The sequence below is a fragment of the Puma concolor genome, chromosome C2 (genome assembly GCF_028749965.1).
Source record: "Puma concolor isolate L17-30 chromosome C2, mPumCon1.1.hap2, whole genome shotgun sequence".
NCBI lineage: Eukaryota > Metazoa > Chordata > Mammalia > Carnivora > Felidae > Puma > Puma concolor.
In genome coordinates, this window is record NC_141675.1 from 62,122,107 (window position 1) to 62,142,123 (window position 20,017).

General features: G+C 36.4%; 2 pseudogenes across 1 annotated transcript in view; both read left to right on the top strand.

Moving 5' to 3' along the window:
- Positions 1 to 20,017, top strand: part of LOC112849957 (uncharacterized) — a 339,733-nt pseudogene that overhangs the window by 167,640 nt on the left and 152,076 nt on the right. The gene's annotated exons all lie outside the window — the stretch shown is intronic.
- On the top strand, positions 6,888 to 7,198 carry LOC112850371 (ATP synthase F(0) complex subunit g, mitochondrial pseudogene; annotated as a pseudogene).

A 20,017-nucleotide genomic window follows, 5' to 3' on the forward strand; every position in this document is an offset into this window, starting at 1 on the left:
TGTAGTCTTGGCTTCAGGAGTAGAACCCAGTGATTCATCTCGTACATAAGACACCCAGCGCTCATCCCAAAAAGTGCCCTCCTTAATGCCTGTTGAAATTATTTCTTGATCTATGGGTTGCAGAATGGATGTTGTGTTAGCAGGCATGACAACAACATCAATCTTGTTAAACATCACCATCAGAGCTCTTGGTGGCCAGGTACATTGTCAATGAACAGTAATATTTTGAAAGTAATCTTTTTTTTTCCCCCTCCTGAGCAGTAGGTCTCAACGACGGGCTTAAAATATCCAGTAAACCATGCTGTTAAATTAATGCACTGTAATCCAGGCTTCCTTGTTCCTTGTATGGAGCACAGGCAGAGTAGATTTAGCTAATTCTTAAAGGTTTAGGATCTTCAGGATGGTAATGAGGATTCAATTTAAAGCCACCAGCTGCATTAGCCCCTAACAAAAGAGCCTGTCCTTTGAAGCTTTTAAAGCCAGGTGTTGACTTCTTTTCAGCTATGATAGTCCTTGATTGCACTTCCTTCCAATAGAAGGCTTTTTCATCTCATTGAAAATCTGTTGTTTAGTGTAGCCACCTTCATTACTTAGCTTAGCCAGATCTGGATAATTTGCTGCAGCTTCTACATCAGCACTTGCTGTGTCACCTTGCATTTTTATGTTATGGAGACTGCTTCTTTCCATAAACCTCATGAACTGACCCTTCCAGCTTTTCTCCTATAGCTTCCTCACTTCTCTCAACCTTTACAGTATTAAAGAGTGCTAAAGCCTGCTCTGGATTAGGCTTTGGTTTTAGGGAATCTTGTGGCTGGTTTAATCTTTGATCTAGACCACTCGAACTTTCTCCATATCAGCAATAAGGCTGTTTTGCTTTTTAACATTTGTGTATTCACTGAAGTAGCACGTTTAATTTCCTTTGAGAGCTTTTCCTTTGCATTCACAACTTTACTAACTGTTTGGTGCAAGAGGCCTACCTAGTTTTCAGCCTGTCTTAGCTTTCGACGTGTGTTCCTCACTAAGCTCAATTGTTTCTAACTTCTGATTTCAAGTGAGAGACATGCAACTCTTCCTTTTACTTGAACACTTAGGGGCCATTGAAAGGCTGTTAACTAGCCTACTTTCAATATTGTTGTATCTCAGGGAATAGGGAGGTCTGAGCAGAGGGAGACGGATGGGGGATTGACTGGTCAGTGTGGATGTGAAAACACACATGATATTTATTAAGTTCGCTATTTTATATGGGTGTGGTTCATGGTACCCCCAAACCGTTACAATGGTGATCAGAGATTGCGGAACACAGATCACCATAACAAAGCTAATAGTGATGAAAAGCTTTAAATGCTGTGAGAATTAACCAAAATGTGACACAGAGACACAAAGCGAGCAAATGCTGTTGGAAAGATGACTCTGGTAGGCTTGCTCCATACAGGGTTGCCACAAATCTTCAATTTGTACACAATGTAATATCTGGAAAGAGCAATAAAGTGAAGAGCAATAAACATGAGGTATGCCTGTATCTAGATCATAATACCCTTCCAGGATTATTGTGAAGAAAGTACGAATCTTTTTACAAACAGTGCTTTGAATACCATTTATTATTAAAACCTGTGTTTATGCTGTGTCTGTGGAAGAAAACTAAAACTAACTCAAGAGCCATGGGGAATCTGATTTTTTTCTTCCTTCCTTTGCAGTTCAGGCTTTGTGAGGTAGTCCGAGAATTTACCCTTGATTTGGTTTGAAATCAGGGTGCTATTTTTAGGCAGAGTGACAATTTCTACTTACTGCTTTTATTAGCTTGACCTTGCTTCCCAGTCCAAGTACTCACTTCTTCTCCACTACCTAAATAGCAGATTCTTTCAGAAAACAGTCTCATTTTCTCTTACTTTGGAGATGGCCATGGTGTTATTTTTGCCCTTGCTTGTCTCCCAAGTAGAAGAGAGTAACTCTGCCCAATCCATCGTACTGGTGACCTCATGCTCAACCTGCTTTTGAGCATCCCTCCCTCATTAAGCAGTCCTTTTCAGCACTCTCAGACTGTCAAGGCGGTGAAATTCTGGTCAAGAAAAGCTCTCAAGTTATTGAAAGGATGTTCTTCACATTTAATGGTTGGGTCTACAGGTGGTATGGAAGTCTCTGTGCCACTTTTCCTGTATGTATGCCATATTCCTATAGCCTAAGCTGAGATTGCTAAAGGACATCAAGATAAAACTGAGGGTTTTAATCTTCTTCCTCATATTTAAACATCCAGAGGATACCAGTAAAGTGGGTAATTGTAGATTAGCAGAGGAGTCTCTTACACATTTCAATTGCCATGTTACTGCACAGTAATTTATGTCAATGCTTACATTATGAGCCTTGTTTGTCCCTGTGCTAATTTATCAGCTAACAAAATATGCATTTGCTGTGACAGTTACATTCTTCACATAGGTTTATGTTCCTTCAGACCCTTTTTCTGGGGCCCATCCTGGTATATATAATTTTAAGAAGCCTAAACAACTGGCTTAAAAATTTTCACTGTGGCATAAATAATGCCAGAGTTCATTCGTTCTTAGTACTGTTCATGGAAATTTATTGTGTCCTCCTCTATGATTAACACTTGATAGCTGGTTGTCTGTGGTGAGTCAGTTTTCTTTGGGACCCTCGACTGACCAGTGTTTTCTGTAACCACCAGCTTTCCCTTGGCACCTTTCTCTGGGTAATTCTCCTCTCCCCCACAATCTCCCTGTACTCTTCGCTCGTCCAAGTTATTGACTTGGCTTAATTTAGTTTGAAGTATGCCACACCACACACATATTTTCTTATGAGGCCATTGGAGGTGGGGTTCTAGTCTGTTCGGTTGAGCTCTAGCAGCCTCTGGCTACAGAGGTTCACCTTCTACTTGATGATCCTTTCAGCAGCCATAGTACAGAAGAGTTTGCAAACCGGTAGCTGGTAGGTCAAGTCAGCCCAAAGAATTCTTGTTTGGTCCATATAAATTGTTTATATGGATTTAAAGATTGAGAGATTTCATATGAAATGCACAGTTTCTCTTACCGTAGGAAAGGACAACACTCAGGCCTAATCTCTTCTTGTCAACAATCTTACCCTTGCCCACCATTTACACAGTATAAACAGATCATTTACAACCAGTGCCTGCTTCATTCATGTATTGGGACAGTTTCCTTTTCTCAACAAGCATTTGAACAACCACATCATGTACTGAAGTTTTTAATCAAATAGATACGGTTTACGCGTGTGTTGACGGGAGGAAGGATGACATCTAATTTCTTAAGTCATGAAAAGGACTTGGCATATCTGTTTTGATATACAGAGATCTTTCTTAGATTCAGGTAAAAATAGGGTACATTTTCTTCCCATTTTAATAATATGTTTATACAAAAAATCATTTTCTATCAAAGAGAAACTTTTCTGCAGTTGAAATGCATGATGATGAACTTCTGAATATTTTAAACAAGGTTATAATATGGGTGAATATATTTGCATTGTATTAGGTTGAGTCTGGAAAAATTATATACAAATGTTAAAGAAACTGCACAAAGTGTGTGTGTGTGTGTGTGTGTGTGTGTGTGTGTGTGTGAACTTCAAACGATTCATTCTATTTCTCTATTTTGTTATAAAGTGGTCCCCCTTATCCACAGTTTTGCCTCCCTTGGTTTCAGTTACCCACAGTCAACTATGGTTGGGAAGCAGGTGATCCTTTTTCTGACATAGTATCAGAAGTTCAAGAGTAACCTAACATTACATCACAATGCCTATGTCATTCACCTCACTCCATCTCATCATGTAGGAGTCTTATCGTCTCACATTATCAGGAGAAGGGTGAGTACAGCACAATAAGATATTTTGAGAAAGAGAGAGAGAAAGAGTGAGAGAAAGGCAACATTCACATAACTTTTATTATAGCATATAGTTATAATTATTCTACTTTATTATCAGTTATTGTTGTTACTATCTTACTGTGCCAAATTTATAAATTAAACTTTATCATAGGTATGTATGCAGAGGAAAAAACATAGTATACATAGTGTAGGGTTTGGTACTATTCATGGTTCCAGGCATCCACTGGGGGTCATGCAACATATCCCCCACCGATAAGGGGAGACTGCTGTACTTAAGCAGAGTTTTCAGGGCAAACACAGATACACTGTCATAATGTTAAACTATACAGTTTAATCCAACTTCACCAATGATCACTCAAATACCTTTTACAAATATATTGCAAGAACAGCATTTTTGTGTTTGTCTTGCTTTGGTTTTGGTTCTGTACTGCCTAGGTGACCTCTTCTTCTCATCCATCACTTAATCAGGAAATCAAAAAGCAATAAGCTGCAAGACAGACTCTTGTTCAAGATAAACCTTGTGACCTTCTAACAGGTCACTGAATCTTCTGTGATAGTTCACCTGGCCAAGTGATTTCTTATATGTTGGAACTTATTCATGAGCCAGCAAAGCTCTGGCTGATGTCACAGAACCTGAGAGTACTGCTCATGGCTTCATCTTTAGACTCAGTGGGTCTATTCTGTTTCCTTCTGAAACTCAGTTGAGGCACCATATCTTTAAAACTAAATGTTTCAGATAAACAGGGCCTATTTTTCCTTATGAACATATGCATATCTTCTATTAATCCTAATGAGCTGGGAACATTCAGAAAAGAACAACTGAATAAGGTAATAGTATGGAGTATTTTGCTGAAAAGAAATGGTTTTTCTGTGGGGTGTATGGGGAAGAAATAGAAAAAAGAACAAAAAAAAAAAAAGACCTTCATGAAGTAAATGGTTTAGAAGTAAAGCTTATAAAATAGGAATGCTTTTATTCCTTTTGTATTTTCTGAGGAAGTTCTGCCTGTGAATCCACAAAGTGGCACAAATACAAATACATCACATATGCCTGCTGTGATTAAATTTCTCTAATTACACAACCATACTTGATACGTGGGACTGATGCATCACCTCTTTTTTTTTTCTTCTGTAATCATTGTTATATCCGTGCTCTATAATCAACGTTCATCACAGCTAATTAGAATTTCTTGGTCTGTTGTTTCTGAGATCTGACGTTCCTAGAGTTCAACTAAAAAATACATTTTTAAATATCTCTAGACTCTGAAGCAAAAAAAATAATAATAAAAATAATAAATTCTAGAGGCATATTATTCACAAATGGCTTTTGAAATGTTAATGTACTATGATTTTTTTTATTGAATTTAAATGATTACTCTTGATGTAAGAGACTAAGTCTCACTTACGATCTTAAAGGACTCTCCTGTGATATACAGGTACCTTTCTATTGGTGAAAGTACCTGTCAGTCTTGCTTGTTAGTAAAGATTCTGTGGATTTCTGTATGATACCTGGGGACAGATATTTTTGTTGTGTTTGATTGCCATTAATGTTGCTTTCTCTGGTAAAAAGAATAGAATGCTGCAGATTCACATCATTCACAAGTTTAAAGCTTTTGTTCATTCTCAAATGCAGTTTTCTTTCAGTGTTTCTAATTATGGACACTTTAAATGCTAAATGATAGTGGTAGGAAAAGCTGGTTAAATTTTAGCAGTCTATTACAACAGATTTAATCTACTTTCTAGATGTTAATTCGAGGCCAGAGCTTTCAACTTGTTGCTCTGTTTTGTCATAGGAAATCCTGTCATCTCTTGCAACCCCCTCTTAAGGCAATTGTAACCTTTAGAAGTTTGACTGAAGAGTAAACCTAAGTGGAAGTCAGATATTCATTACCTGCTATATCCTACCTTCTTTATTTTGTATTATCCTAGCTTGTTTTCATCATCTACCTTCATCTACATTTTCATTTTCATTTCATTTGTACCTGTACTTTGGACTGAGTCATTCTCTAAAAAACAAACCTGTGCTACTGAGCAGCCATTTTGTTTCCCTCTCCTGAGAAGTTCACGGTACATTGGAGGATCTAGGGCTATGAACATATGATTACAATGAATCTGAAAAGATGGATTAGGAAAGAGGTACCATGCTAAGCTGGAAGGGAGAATGAAAAATCTGTGAGACTAATAGGAAAGGCTCTGCAGAATAGGTGATATTTGTGCTGAGACTTGAATGATACTAATAAAATTTAAATTAAATTAAATTAAATTAAATTAAATTAAATTAAATTTACAAAATTAAATTTAAGGAATGACATTCTCCGTGCTGGGCACTGTTCTAAGCACTTAAAATGTATTAGCTCCTTTAAATCTCCAGAACCCAATGAAGTGCCATATATTATAACCATTTTAAAGGTAAGGAAACCGAGGCACAGAAAAGTTAGCTGACTTGTCCAAAGTCACTGTGGCAGATTTTATTTTCTAAAGATGGCCATAGCAATAGCTCTCTTTAAATTTGTTTTTCTTAAATCTTGCCACTCCCACATTAAGAAGGGAAGTCTAATTCCTTTGCTTGAATCTGGTTGGGTTTGGAACTTGCATAAAACGATCAGACTGTGGCAGAAGTGGCACTGAGTGACTTCAAGGCTTGGTCAGGAAAGAAGACACAGCATCCACCTGGATCACTAGAACACTTGTACTGGAGCCTTGAGCTGCCATGTTGTCAGTCCACAGCCCTGAGGCCATCATGTTTTGAGGAAGCTCAAAGTAGCTCTAATGAAAGGCCATCTGGAGAAGAGAGAGAGGTGCCTGACCAGCTCCCCGCAGCTCCAGTCCCTCTTTGCTTTTCTAGCTCCATTCACACTGACTGTAGCTCATAAGAGATTTGGAGCCAGTACTTCCTAGCCATGGCTATCCCAAATTCCACTGGAACTGTGAGACAACACAGTAATTACTTTTAAGCTACCAAATTTTGAACTGATTTGATACATAGCAACACTATTGGGAACAGTCGCACAGCTAATAAGTTGTGAGCCCTTTATGCATCTTGGAACCATGGCCCAGTTTGTCCGTAACCTCACAGGGAAGGCCCAGCGCTGGTAAACGCTGATATAACTTACTTGGAGCCCTGATTGGCCACATTTTGGCCCAATGCCAAGGTTGAGCTGGTTCCTCCAACCCCTGCTAAGACCCCTAAAGCTATTCAGAGCGTGAAATAAATAGTTGAGAGTGTTCAAAATCATAGCTTCAAACAGCTCATAGTTAAGGAAGCTCTGTTGAATGGTTTGGTGGCTACTGAGGTATGGATGTGATTTTATGTTGGCAAGATCATAGACAAGCATGGCATCATTGGCTATAATGTTTGAAAATCAGTCTTTAACATTTGGTTTATTATTTGAGTGTTCTTGGACAATGTGTGATAAGACTGGCATTTGAAACAATAAGATAAGGAATATAATAAACATGGCATCATTGCCCATGATGTTTGAAGAGTAGTCTTTAACATGTGTTTATATTTGGCTTATTATTTGAGTTTTCTTGGACCATGTGTGATCAGACTGGTATTTGAATACAATAATAATAATTATTATTATTATAGAATTACAAAATAATAATATAATCATGCATTATTATATAATTATTATTATATAATTACATATAACAATAATTATAATAATAATTATTATTATAAGTAGTAGTAGTGAGCCAGAATTTGAACCCATTCTGACTTCAGAGCCACTTTTGCTCTATGCCAGAAAATAAAGCTTGAGAAAATATATGGATATTTTAAGTAAGTGCTTTAAGTAAAACCTCCATGTTGTGTGATGTGTTGGAAATCTCGCCTTCAAATCAGTATTCTGAGGGTTAGGAAATGTTTTTGCATAATGAGTTTTTTCTTTTATGGTTGAAAATCAAATGAGGGAAGAATAAGAGAATGTTTGATGGGGTCATAAGCACATCAACTATCATAATTGTAAAAGGTGACTGTTCAGTGATTGGGTAGATATATGTTGCATCATCTGAGTAATGACTTCCAACCATGTTAAAATGACATGGCGGTTTAGATGGGGAGGTGGAGGGTGATTTAGATGAATATTTTAATGAGGCAATAATTTCTTAGTAGGCAGCTTAGAGTGGAGAAGACTGAAACTACTTTGGAGCCAGAAAGCTTATGTTTCAGTGAGCATGAGTTTCAACCTTGTCTTTAGTTAATTTATAGCAACTTGTTGAATTATATCTCCCATACTAGCCAGTAAGCTTATTTAGCATGGGAATGAAAGTTTATTTTGAAAAATAATAATAATGGGTTTGATCTCTGGATCCTTTGGCCCCAGCACAAAGAAGACATTCAATAAACACTTAACAAGTAAGTGAATGACTGTATAATACAGTATTGTTAACTATCATTCACCATGCTGTGCATTGGATCTCTAGAAATGACTTGTCTTATAGAAGTGAAACTGTGCTCTTTGACCAACATCTCATTTTGTATCCCCTTCTCTTCCTGGCAGCCAACCACTATTCTACTCTCTGCTTCAGCGGATTTGATTATTTTAGATTCCATGTTAAAAGTGAGATCATACATGGGGCGCCTGGGTGGCGCAGTCGGTTAAGCGTCCGACTTCAGCCAGGTCACGATCTCGCGGTCCGGGAGTTCGAGCCCCGCGTCGGGCTCTGGGCTGATGGCTCGGAGCCTGGAGCCTGTTTCCGATTCTGTGTTTCCCTCTCTCTCTGCCCCTCCCCCGTTCATGCTCTGTCTCTCTCTGTCCCAAAAATAAATAAAAAACGTTGAAAAAAAAATTAAAAAAAAAAGTGAGGTCATACAGTATTTGTCTTTTTGTGTCTGGCTTATTTCACTTAACATAATGTCCTCCAGTTTCATCCATGTTGTTGCAAATGGCAGGATTTCCTTTTTTGGTTTTAAGGATGAATAATATCCCATTGTGTATATATACTACATTTTCTTTGCCCATCTGTCCATTGGTGAACATTTAAGCTATTTCCATGTCTTGGCTGTTGTCACTAATGCTGTAATGAACATGGGAATATAGATACCTATTTGAGACTCAGATTTCATTTCCCTTGGATATATACCCAGAAGTAGAATTGCTAGAATTATATGTTATTTCTATTATTAATTTTTTGAAGAACTCCATACCATATTTTCGTAATGGCTATACTAATTTACATTTCCCCCAATAGTGGTTCCCTTTTCTCCACATCCACTTCAACACTTGTTATCTTTTGTCTTTTTTATAACTGTGATTCTAATAAGTATGAATGATATCTCATTGTGGTTTTGATTTGCATTTTTCCTGATAATCAGTGATATTGAGAACACTTTCACATACCTATTGGCCATTGTTGTCTTCTTTTGAAAAATGTCTATTTAGGTCCTTTACCCATTTTAAAAATTGAGTTATTTCATTTCTTTGCTATTGAGTTGTATGAGTTTCTTATATATTAAATCTAAATATACTTACCACACACACAATAGTGATAATGTAGAAGTGATGGGTAATGTATTTACCTTGATTGTGGTGGTCTTTGCACAATGTATATGTATCAAAACATCAAGTTGTATGCCTTAAATGCATATAATTTTCACAGACAAATCTATCTCAATAAAGTTAACTTAAAGAAGCAATAACTATAGTTTATTAGAACTTCGCCTTTCTGATTTCTAAAATGTAGATCAGTAGTCGAATTTGCAATCTAGAAATTATCTGTACTTGTCATACCTTATACTGGGAAATTTTCTAGGACCAGAGTATTTTCTAGGTCATGGAGTGGCCTGCACTTTACAAATAAATAAATAGCTACATTTAAAATTTGTCTTCTTGGGGTACCTGAGCTTTGGGGCTCAGTCAGTTAAGCATCCAACGTTGGCTCAGGTCATGATCTCAGTTTGTGAGCTCAAGCCCTGCATCGATCGGGCTCTCTGCCGTCAGCACAGAGCCTGCTTCGGATCATCCGTCCCCCTCTCTCTCTGTTCCTTCCCCACTTGTGCACATGCATGAGTGTGTGCTTTCTCTCTAAAAAAATAAATAAACATTAAAAAATTTAAAAATTTGTCTTCTTCGATTGACGTTATGTGTAAAACAAACACTATTAGAACTAATGTGACATTGGTTCCTACCATTGTTCTGTAATGATGCACAAATGGAGGGCTAGAGAACCCAGCTACAAGATAGATTTAGGATATCTCATTTTACTTCTGGATACAGAGGCTCATGTGATTTCTTAATACTCTTCTGGGATAGAAGTTTCTCAACCACAGCTACCTCAATCCAGATAGTTCAATTCTGCCATTATTAATAATAAGACTTATTCTACCTCCCTGATTTATGAAGTTCACATGTAACTCCGAATGTGAAAATATGATGCAAGCAGGCAAATGCTAATTATGTGAAATAATATATAATTGGTAATTATAATTATTAATCATGACTAATTTGTGCTATTGATAACTTAAAGGAAACCTAGAACAGAAGAGCCAATCAATTTTTGTCAGTTATGATGTAGACTTGTCTGTGACTTTTTGCCTTTATGAATAAAGGCTGATAATTCAGTAAGACTGTATTCTACAAACTTGCAAACTTCCATCATATTACATAGTGGAACTATTTTTTGCAGCTACTTGGTAAGAATAATATATATATTGTGGACCTCTGACTCTTGGTTTCAGCTCAGGTCATGATCTCACGGGTTCATGGGTTCAAGCCCCTCATTGGGCTCCACGCTGCTGGTGAGGATCCTGTTTGGGATTCCCTCACCCTCTTTCTCTGTCCCTCCCCTGCTTGCACACTCTCTCTCTCAAAGTAAATAAATAAACTTTAAAAAGAATAGTATATAAATTGCATAGAAAATTTGAAATAAAGCAATTGCACTTAGAAAGTCACCGTGTTATAAATTGGAAAAAAGAAAAAAAGAAGCAAAAGAGAACAGATTTCATTTGTAACTAACATTTGAGAAATATCGATAATAGTAATAATAACACTACATGACTAAATAGGTCCATGCATTTAACTTGTAATAATGTAATCTTCACAGCAAACCAATGAGGCAGGTCTTTAGCTATTACCCTCTTTTTAAAGATGAGGAAACTGAAGGATAGAGAGCAAGCAAACACCATAGTCTTTTTAAAATTTTATTTAAATCTAAGTTAGTTAACATATATAGTGTAATAAGGGTTTCAGGAATAGAATTTAGTGATTCATCACTTACATGTAACACCCGGTGCTCATCACAAATGTGCCCTCCTTAATGCCCGTCACCCATTTAGCTCATCCCCCCGTCCACCTCCCCTCCAGCAACCCTTAGTTTGTTTTCTGTATTTAAGTCTTTTAAAGTTTGCCTCTCTCTCTGTTTTTATATTACTTTTCCTTTTCTTCCCTGTATTCATCTGTTTTGTGTCTTAAATTACACATATGAATGAAATCCTACCATATTTGTCTTTGACTGACTTATTTCACTTAGCATAATACATTCTAGTTCCATCCACATTGTTGCAAATGGCAAGATTTCATTCTTTTTGAAGGCTGAGTAATATCACATTGTATATGTACACCACATCTTCTTTATAGGTTTAATTGATGGACATTGGGCTCTTTCCATAATTTGGCTATTGTTTATATAGTGCTGCTGTAAACACTGAGGTGCGTGTGCCCCTTCAAATCATTTTTGTATCCTTTGGATAAATACCTAGGAGTGCAATTGCTGGGTTGTAGGTAGGGTAGACCTATTTTTACTTTTTTTTTTTTTTTTTGAGACACCTTCATACTGTTTCAAAGTGGCTGTATTTCCCTGATGATCAGTGATGTTGAGCATCTTTTCATCTTTTCATGTGTCTGTTAGCCATCTGGATGTCTTCTTTGTAAAAGTATCTGTTCATGTCTTCAGCCCATTTCTTCCCTGGAGTATTTGTTTTTTGAGTATTGAGTTTGATAAGTTCTTCATAGATTTTGGATACTAACTCTTTATTCAGTATGTCGTTTGCAAATATCTTCTCCCATTCGTTGGTTGCCTTTTAGTTTTGTTGATTGTTTCCTTTGCTGTGCAGATTTTTATCTTGGTGAGGTCCCAATAGTTTGTTTTTTCTTTTGTTTCCCTTGCCTCCCGAGACATGTCCAGTAAGAATTTGCTGAGGCCGAGGTCAAAGTGGTTGTTGCCTCTTTTCTCCTCGAGGATTTTGATGGTTTCCTGTCTTATATTGAGGTCTTTCATCTATTTTCAGTTTATTTTTTGTGTATGGTGTAAGAAAGTGGTCCAGGTTCATTCTTCTGCATGTCGCCTGTCTAGTTTTCCCAGCACAATTTGCTGAAGATAATGTCTTTTTTCCATTGTTTACTGTTTCCTGCTTTATTGAAGATTAGTTGGCCATACATTTGTGGGTCCATTTCTGGGTTCTCTGTTGTGTTCCATTGATCTATGTGTCTGCTTTTGTGCTAGTACTGTATTATCTTGATGATTACAGCTTTTTAATATAGCTTGAAGTCTGGAATTGTGATGCCTCCAGGTTAAGTTTTCTTTCTCACAATTACTTTGGCTATCCAGGGTATTTTGTGGTTCCATACAAATTTTAGAATTGTTTGTTCTAGCTCTGTGAAGAATTTTGGTGTTATTTTCATAGGGATTGCGTTGAATGTGTAGATTGCTTTAGGTAGTATTGACATTTTAACAGTCTTTGTTCTTCCAATCCACGAGCATGGAATATTTTCCATTTCTTTGTGTCTTCTTCAATTTCTTTCATAAACTTTCCATAGTTTGCAGTGTACAGATCTTTTACCTCTTTGGTTAGGTTTATTCCTGGGTGTTTTGTGGGTTTTGATGCAATTGTAAATGGGATCGACTCCTTGTTTTCTCTTTCTGCTGCTTCATTATTGGTGTACAGAAATGCAACTGATTTCTCTATGTTGATTTTATATCCTGCAACCTTGCTGAATTCATGTATCAGCTCTAGCAGTTTTTTGATGGAGTATTTTGGTCTTTCCACATAGAGTATCTTGTCTGCAAAGAGTGAAAGCAAACACCATAGTCTTGACTATATCACTATAGTTAGTATGAGATTATTAGTTTCAGTTGAAAATTACAGTTAAAAATAGCACTCTAAGTACCCCAAAATATTTCAAACAATTCCTAATTATTAATAGAAAGGGGCTACAGTAAGGCAGTGATAATTTTAGAGTTATTATTTAACCTGACTGATTTATTGCAAATTCAGTGAGCTGTGACATACGCTTAAAGACAACATAATTTTGGTTTTAATATTTTTGCCCTTTTTAAAAATTTCTTCAAAAAAATAAATATATCTCTAAAAACATAGGCTACATTAAATGAGTGCACTATAACATAATGGCTCTTTTTTCACTATCTCTGGTTTCACTCATTTTAAAGTAGTCATTGTTGAATATAACTTATTTCCTATGTACCTTGTCTTTTCCACAGTTCCCTTTGTCAGATGAATTTCTGCTGAATCTTTAAGAAAAGCCACTTAGTAGAAACATGAAAGAAATTTATATTGTCCCTGAGAGAGCATTTACAGGGGGTTTCAAAATGTGCATGGCATTGTCATAGGTATTATCATAGTTTTGCTTCTCAATATCCTATGAAGTATCATCACATTATTTTTTAAATGAGTTAGAAGAGGTTCACAAATGTGAAGTGAATTGCACAGTATCTTGTGTTAAGTGGTGGAACTAGGAATCAAACCTAGATTCTGTCAACTCTAATATTTTATTGCCTTCTAATTGTTTTCTGCCTTATAGAGTGGCCATGTAAAGAATGAAGTTATTAGTTCACAAGGAATGATCTCTTCTGATACTTTCTCCAATAGTCTAGCACATTTCCACATTCCTCCTTTCTGTCTCTCCATAACCAATGATGAACATATAAGAATGTGGTTGGACATCAGGAGACTCATGAAGGTCAAGATTTTTGTTGTGAGGTTTGTAGTTTGTTCCCTAGTGACTGGAGATTGAATGGGTTGCCCATGCCTTGAAATTAAATCACATGCACCAATTTAAGGAAAATCCTAGAATTAAGACTATGTATAGAAGTTATTCCTTTGGCATTATCTAAATCTTCAGAATAAGTATATTATTATTATCCTTCATGTGTAATTCTATAATCTCAAAATGAGGTCATAAAAACCCAGAACATTGTTTAACCGCATTTCCTAATTATATTTAGGGCATGTATGAATTTCTCAGAGATGTTGATTAATGCCATACCTTACCTAAATCTAAAGAGAATTACATTAAGCTTGGGACCTACAAAAAAATTAACTGATTTTCTGTAAAAGCTAATTGCAATAAGAAGCTTAGGTCATTCACTTCATGAAGCCCATTGATTTGAAAATTAGTATGATACATAAGATCTGTGTGTGCTTTTTGGGTGATTTTCACAAAGCAAACACACAATCCTTTAAAAACAAAAATACACATACTAAACTGGGCCAACCATTTGGTTTAGAGAAAGATGTGAGTAAAATAAAACAGTTCTCATTTTGACTTTATTCTGCACTGTGGCCACCTCTGTGTAAGATTTGCTGTGTTCCTGAAAGCATTGTGCACTATTACTAAAACTGCATAAAAACAGACTAAATGGATCACATGATTTTTAGAACAGAAGAACGTTTTAAGAAAATAATCAACTCTAAGGAGCCTAAATTCACAAATTGTGTTTAAAGATAGAAATTAACAGCCTATTTGTATAGCTTGTTCAACAGACCTTTCATGTGTTTGCAGTTCTGTTGTATTTGTCCTACAACCAGAAATGCAACACTGCTCTTGCAAACATCATATTTAATTCTTGAAGAGACTGCAGTATGTCATTACAGATGGATTGATAGCCTTGATGATATCATTGAACTTTTGTCATGCCTAACCTGGAAGACTTGCTATGTGTCAGAGAATTTTTGTCATTCATCTTGCTTTTGAAAGGCCAAATTTATTTGCAACCTTGAATGACATTGGACACATGAAACAGCCTGAAATCTATCATGCAGTGAGTATCTTATAAAACTGCAATTTAAAATCCTAAGTATTGACTTGGTTTTCAGAACCATCTTCAAAGCCACTGACTTTCAAATTTTTTACTTATAGACACTGACTTTTAGTTGATAACAATAACTTTATATTTTCATTTTTTGAGTATATGAGGTCACCGCATGTATACCATGCTTTATTATTTCCTTTTTAAAGAAAACTAGAAAACAGTAGAAGAGGAAATGCATGTTTATATTTTATATTTATTGATGTCAATATGTAGCTGACCAGTGAACCAGCACTAGTAATGAATTCTATCCTTTGGTGGAATTATTCAGCCAAGTTTTAAAAAAATCTCAGATTATATATGAAAACAGCAGGGTTACGTGAAAACAGCGCTATCAGAGGAAAAACAAAATTGTTTTTGAGCTTTCTCTGGGTAGTATAAGAAATGTGATATTTGTTACTATAAATTTATAATTCTGTCCATATTAAAACTGAATTCACATTTAATACAAATTAAACAGGAAAGCCAATTGAATGCCTTCTGTGAGCCAGGTTTGAATTCTCAAGTATGTGATATTAACAGCTAATGTGTAGCTAATAAAAAATAATAACAATAGCTTCTGTTTATAGAAATTACTTTATGTTAGAAAGCGTGCTAAGACTTTTAAATGTGTTACTGAATTTCATTCTCACAGAAGCCTTATAAAGTAGTTACTTTCTTTTTCCTTAGTGTACAGAAGACAAAATTAAGAACTGTGAAGTTAACAACAAATATTTCATAAAGGGGTTCACTCTTGTGTTCATCGCTCTTAAGCCAAATACGAATTACTATCTTTGGAATTGTGTGTTCAGGGAAGTTGCCTGCCTGTTGCATTTAGTCGTCCTTAAACGGTTTCTACTTTAGACCTAGTGGGAGGTTCTTGGTATAAAATGTGTGGCATCCTTTCCTTTTATCAAATCTTCGGTACATAAGCGTGGATCAAATTTTCTTAAGAATACATGGTCTCTCCTATAACTTCCACTGAGGGTATCCTAGAATTCTGTTCTTACCACTTGAATGTGAAGATTCCTCCAGAGACCGAAAGCATTGGCATGCATTGCTGCTTTTTCAAGTATGGAGCATCCAACTGATGGGATGATATAGCCTTGGCCATGGGAAATGAACTGAATAAAACACCAACATTCTGTATCATTGAGTAGCTTTAAACTCCTCACAAAGCAAATTAGAAAGCAAAATCTTAAAGATTATTCATTTAAAAATAGCATACTATGTATTCTAAAATTCAAGTGAATATACTTAAAGTGATGTAACTGTGCACCATGACAGAGTGTATAAAAAAGAAAAACTACTAGCAACCTTTTAGCCTCAACTTTACATATTTTTTTTGCATTTATTGTGCTATTTTTCTCAAAGTATACTTATTACAAAGAAGTTGGGAAGCAGCCAAGGACAGAGCAACAAAACAAAAATCATCAATAATTACTTCATTCAGATAGACAGTTTTAGCATATTTTAGTATGTTCTTGCAATTTTTTTCTAATAAAATATATTGATATATCTTATATAAGTAGATACGTATAGGGTTACCATTATATATGTACACACCCTTATTGTGTGATGACATTTGCAGAGGTGAATAAATATTCCCCTGGAATGTTGATTATTATATAGCGGTCCTCTGTTTGGATGTATTATAATTTACTTAAAATTCTACTATATGATATTTAGTTTCCATTTTCCCTCCTCTGATATTTAAAAATACATAAACCATGGGGGTGCCTGCGTGGCTCAGTCGGTTGAGTGTCTGACTCTTCGGCTCAGGTCATGATCTCACGGTTCATGAGTTCAAGCCCCATGTCAGGCTCTGCACTGATGGTACAGAGACTGCTTGAGATTCTTTCCCTCTCTCTCTGCCCCCCCTCTCAAAAGAAATAAATAAAACATAAAAAATTAAAAATACATAAATCATGGACACTTGTAATCATTTCCCTTGGATGTCGTCTTGAAAGTAGAATTGCTGGGTAGAAAAGTATATATATTCCAATTCTTTTAATTTCTTTTTTTAAATTGAGGTACAGTTGAACACAATGTGACATTAGTTTCAGGTATAGAACAGTGATTTTACAAGTCTATATGGTATGCTGTGGTCACCACAAGGGTAGCTATCATCTGTCACCATACAATGCTGTTACAGTAATATTGACTATATTTCCTACACTGTACTTTTTATTCCTGTGACTTACTCATTCCATGATTAAAAGCCTGTACCTCTCTCTTCCCTTTACCCATTTTACACATCCCTCCACCCTCTTCCCCTCTGTCAACCACCGGTTCCTTTGGGTCTTTTTCTGCTCTTATTGTTTTGTTTTATAGTTTCCACATGTAAGTGAAATCATATGGCACTTGTCTTTCTCTGTCTGACTTATGTCACTTACCAAATATCCTCTTGGTCCATCCATGTGGTCGCAAATAGGAAGATTTCATTCTTTTTTATGATTGGGTTAATTTTCCATTGTATATCTACACCACATCTGCATTATCACTTGAGTTGCTTCCATATCTTGGCTGTAGTAAATAACTCTGCAGTAAACATAGGAGTATATACCTTTTGGAATTGTTGTTTTTGTTTTCTTTGGGTAATGTTGAGTAGTGGAATTATCGGACCATATAATATTTCTGTTTTTAACTTTTTGAGGAACCCCATACTGGTTTTCATAGTGGTGGCACCAATTACATTCCCAACAACATTGTATGATGTTCCCTTTTCTCACCAATACTTTTGATTTTTTTATTGTTTGTTTTTTGATTCTAGCCATTCTGACAGGTATGAGATGATATCTCATTGTGACTTTGATTTGCATTTACCTGACAATTAGTGACATTGAGTGTCTTTTCATGTGTCTGTTGGCCATGTATAGCTCCTCTGGAAAAACGTCTCTTCAAGTCTTCTCCTCATTTTTAAAAACTTATTTATTAATTATTTATTAATTTATTTAATTTTTTAATGTTTATTTTATTTTTGAGAGAGAGTGACAGAGCATGAGGGGCAAAAAGAGAGGGAAACACAGAATCTGAATTAGGCTTGTCAGCTGTCAGCAGGCTGTCAGCACAGAGCCCCATGTGGAGCTTGAGCTCATGAACCATGAGATCATGACCTGAACTGAAGTCAGACGCTTAACTAACTGAACCACCCAGGCACCCCTCCCCTCATTTTTTAATCAAATTATTATTTTTTTGGTGTTCAATTGTGTAAGGTCTTTATATATTTTGGATAGTAACCCTTTATTTGGTATATCGTTTGCAAATATCCTGTCCCATTCAGTAGGTTGCCTTTTTGTTTCGTTGATAGTCTTCTTCACTGTGCAAAACTTTTTTTTGCTTTTTGGGTTTTTTTGTTTTTGTTTTTGCTTTGTTTTTGGTTTAGTCTCAGTAGTTTATTTTTGCTTTTGTTTCCCTTGCCCGAGGAGACATATCTAGAAAAGTGTTGCTAAGGCTGATGTCAGAGATTACTGCCTGTTTTCTTTTAGGTTTTTTTTTTTTTTTTTTTTTAACGTTTATTTATTTTTTTGGGACAGAGAGAGACAGAGCATGAACGGGGGAGGGGCAGAGAGAGAGGGAGACACAGAATCAGAAACCGGCTCCAGGCTCTGAGCCATCAGCCCAGAGCCCGACGCGGGGCTCGAACTCACGGACCGCGAGATCGTGACCTGGCTGAAGTCGGACGCTTAACCGACTGCGCCACCCAGGCGCCCCTCTTTTAGGGTTTTAATGGTTTCGTGTCTCACATTTAGATCTTTAATACATTTTGAGTTTATTTGTGTGTATGGTGTAAGGAAGTTGTCCAGTTTCATTCTTTTGCATGTAGTTGTTTATTTTTCCCACCACCACTTATTGAAGACTGTCTTTTCCCACTATATATTCTTGCCCCCTTTGTCAAAGATTAATTGACCATATAAGCATGGGTTTATTTCTGGGCTTTCTATCCTTTTCCATTGATCTATGTGTCTGTTTTTTTTTGCCAGTATCATACTGTTTTGATTAATAAGCTTACTAACTGGCTTGTTGACCGAGTCAAATTGTTAAGAAAAATAAACAAACTTACAGTGCTTCAATTAATGAGGTTTTCTTTGGGCTGATGTAAGGAAAAGTAAGGAAGATCCTATTTAAATACTGTGAATAGGAATTCTTTTATTGGCTATGATAGTGTAAATAGTAGACCAATTCTCCACCCTAGAACAGCTAGAAAAGTTGTATTTAATATAAAAATCATTCATCTGAAGACATCAGAGAATGTCATGGCAGGCAGGAAAGTCAGTGAGGTGAGTTTACCCCTCGAGGGGTTGATTCATAAGTAACATAATGGGACAAACTGAAAAGGTGAGAAGAAAGTGGCTGCTAACAAGGAGAAAAGGTACATGGGGCTGAGGCGATATAAATTGGAATTCAGACCTATCATGGAAGCCAAAATTTGAGGGATCAAGATACTGAAGAGAAAGTATACCAGTCAAAGTCTAGTAAGAGACAGAAACCATGCAAAGATTTGGTCAGGCCAAAAAAAGGTAATATAGATTATTAATTAGGAACTGAAGATAAAGTACTCAGAGGGATAAAGAGAATGTTGAAGAATATAGGAATAGCAGATGATAGGGAGCAGCTACTATGTCTAGGACTGAAGGAGAATACCCAAGAAAGGAACGTACTTGGAAGCATTCTCCCACCCCTCTAACCCCCACAGGTTGAAATTTAGATCTTGGAGAGGGTGGGGCTATGTCCCACTTTATGGCACAGAAATTTGCAGTGGGGCTGCTGGCCAGGGACAGTGAGCAGGAGCCTGTTGCTGGGCGTAGCAGTGAGATTCACTGAGAATCTGCCTGTTGGGGTACTGGTGAGACTTTCTGAAGCTGATACACCACTGGCAGGGGGCGCTGCTTGCTGTTGGAGATGCTTCCCACCTGCTGGCAGACACAGTGTCCACACCTGCAAAACAAAAAGCACTGGCCTTTTTCTCTTCCAGAGTTCCTCTAGGCCCTCTACCAAGATGACTTAACATTGTATCATCTGACCAGGGAGATATATTCATAAGATCCAGCTTTGGTATCATAAAGCAAGTCTAAGAAGAGTAGATTTATAGAAATGAGAAAATTGATGACAAGATGGAAAGTTTTACCTGAAAAGAAGAATTTATATAA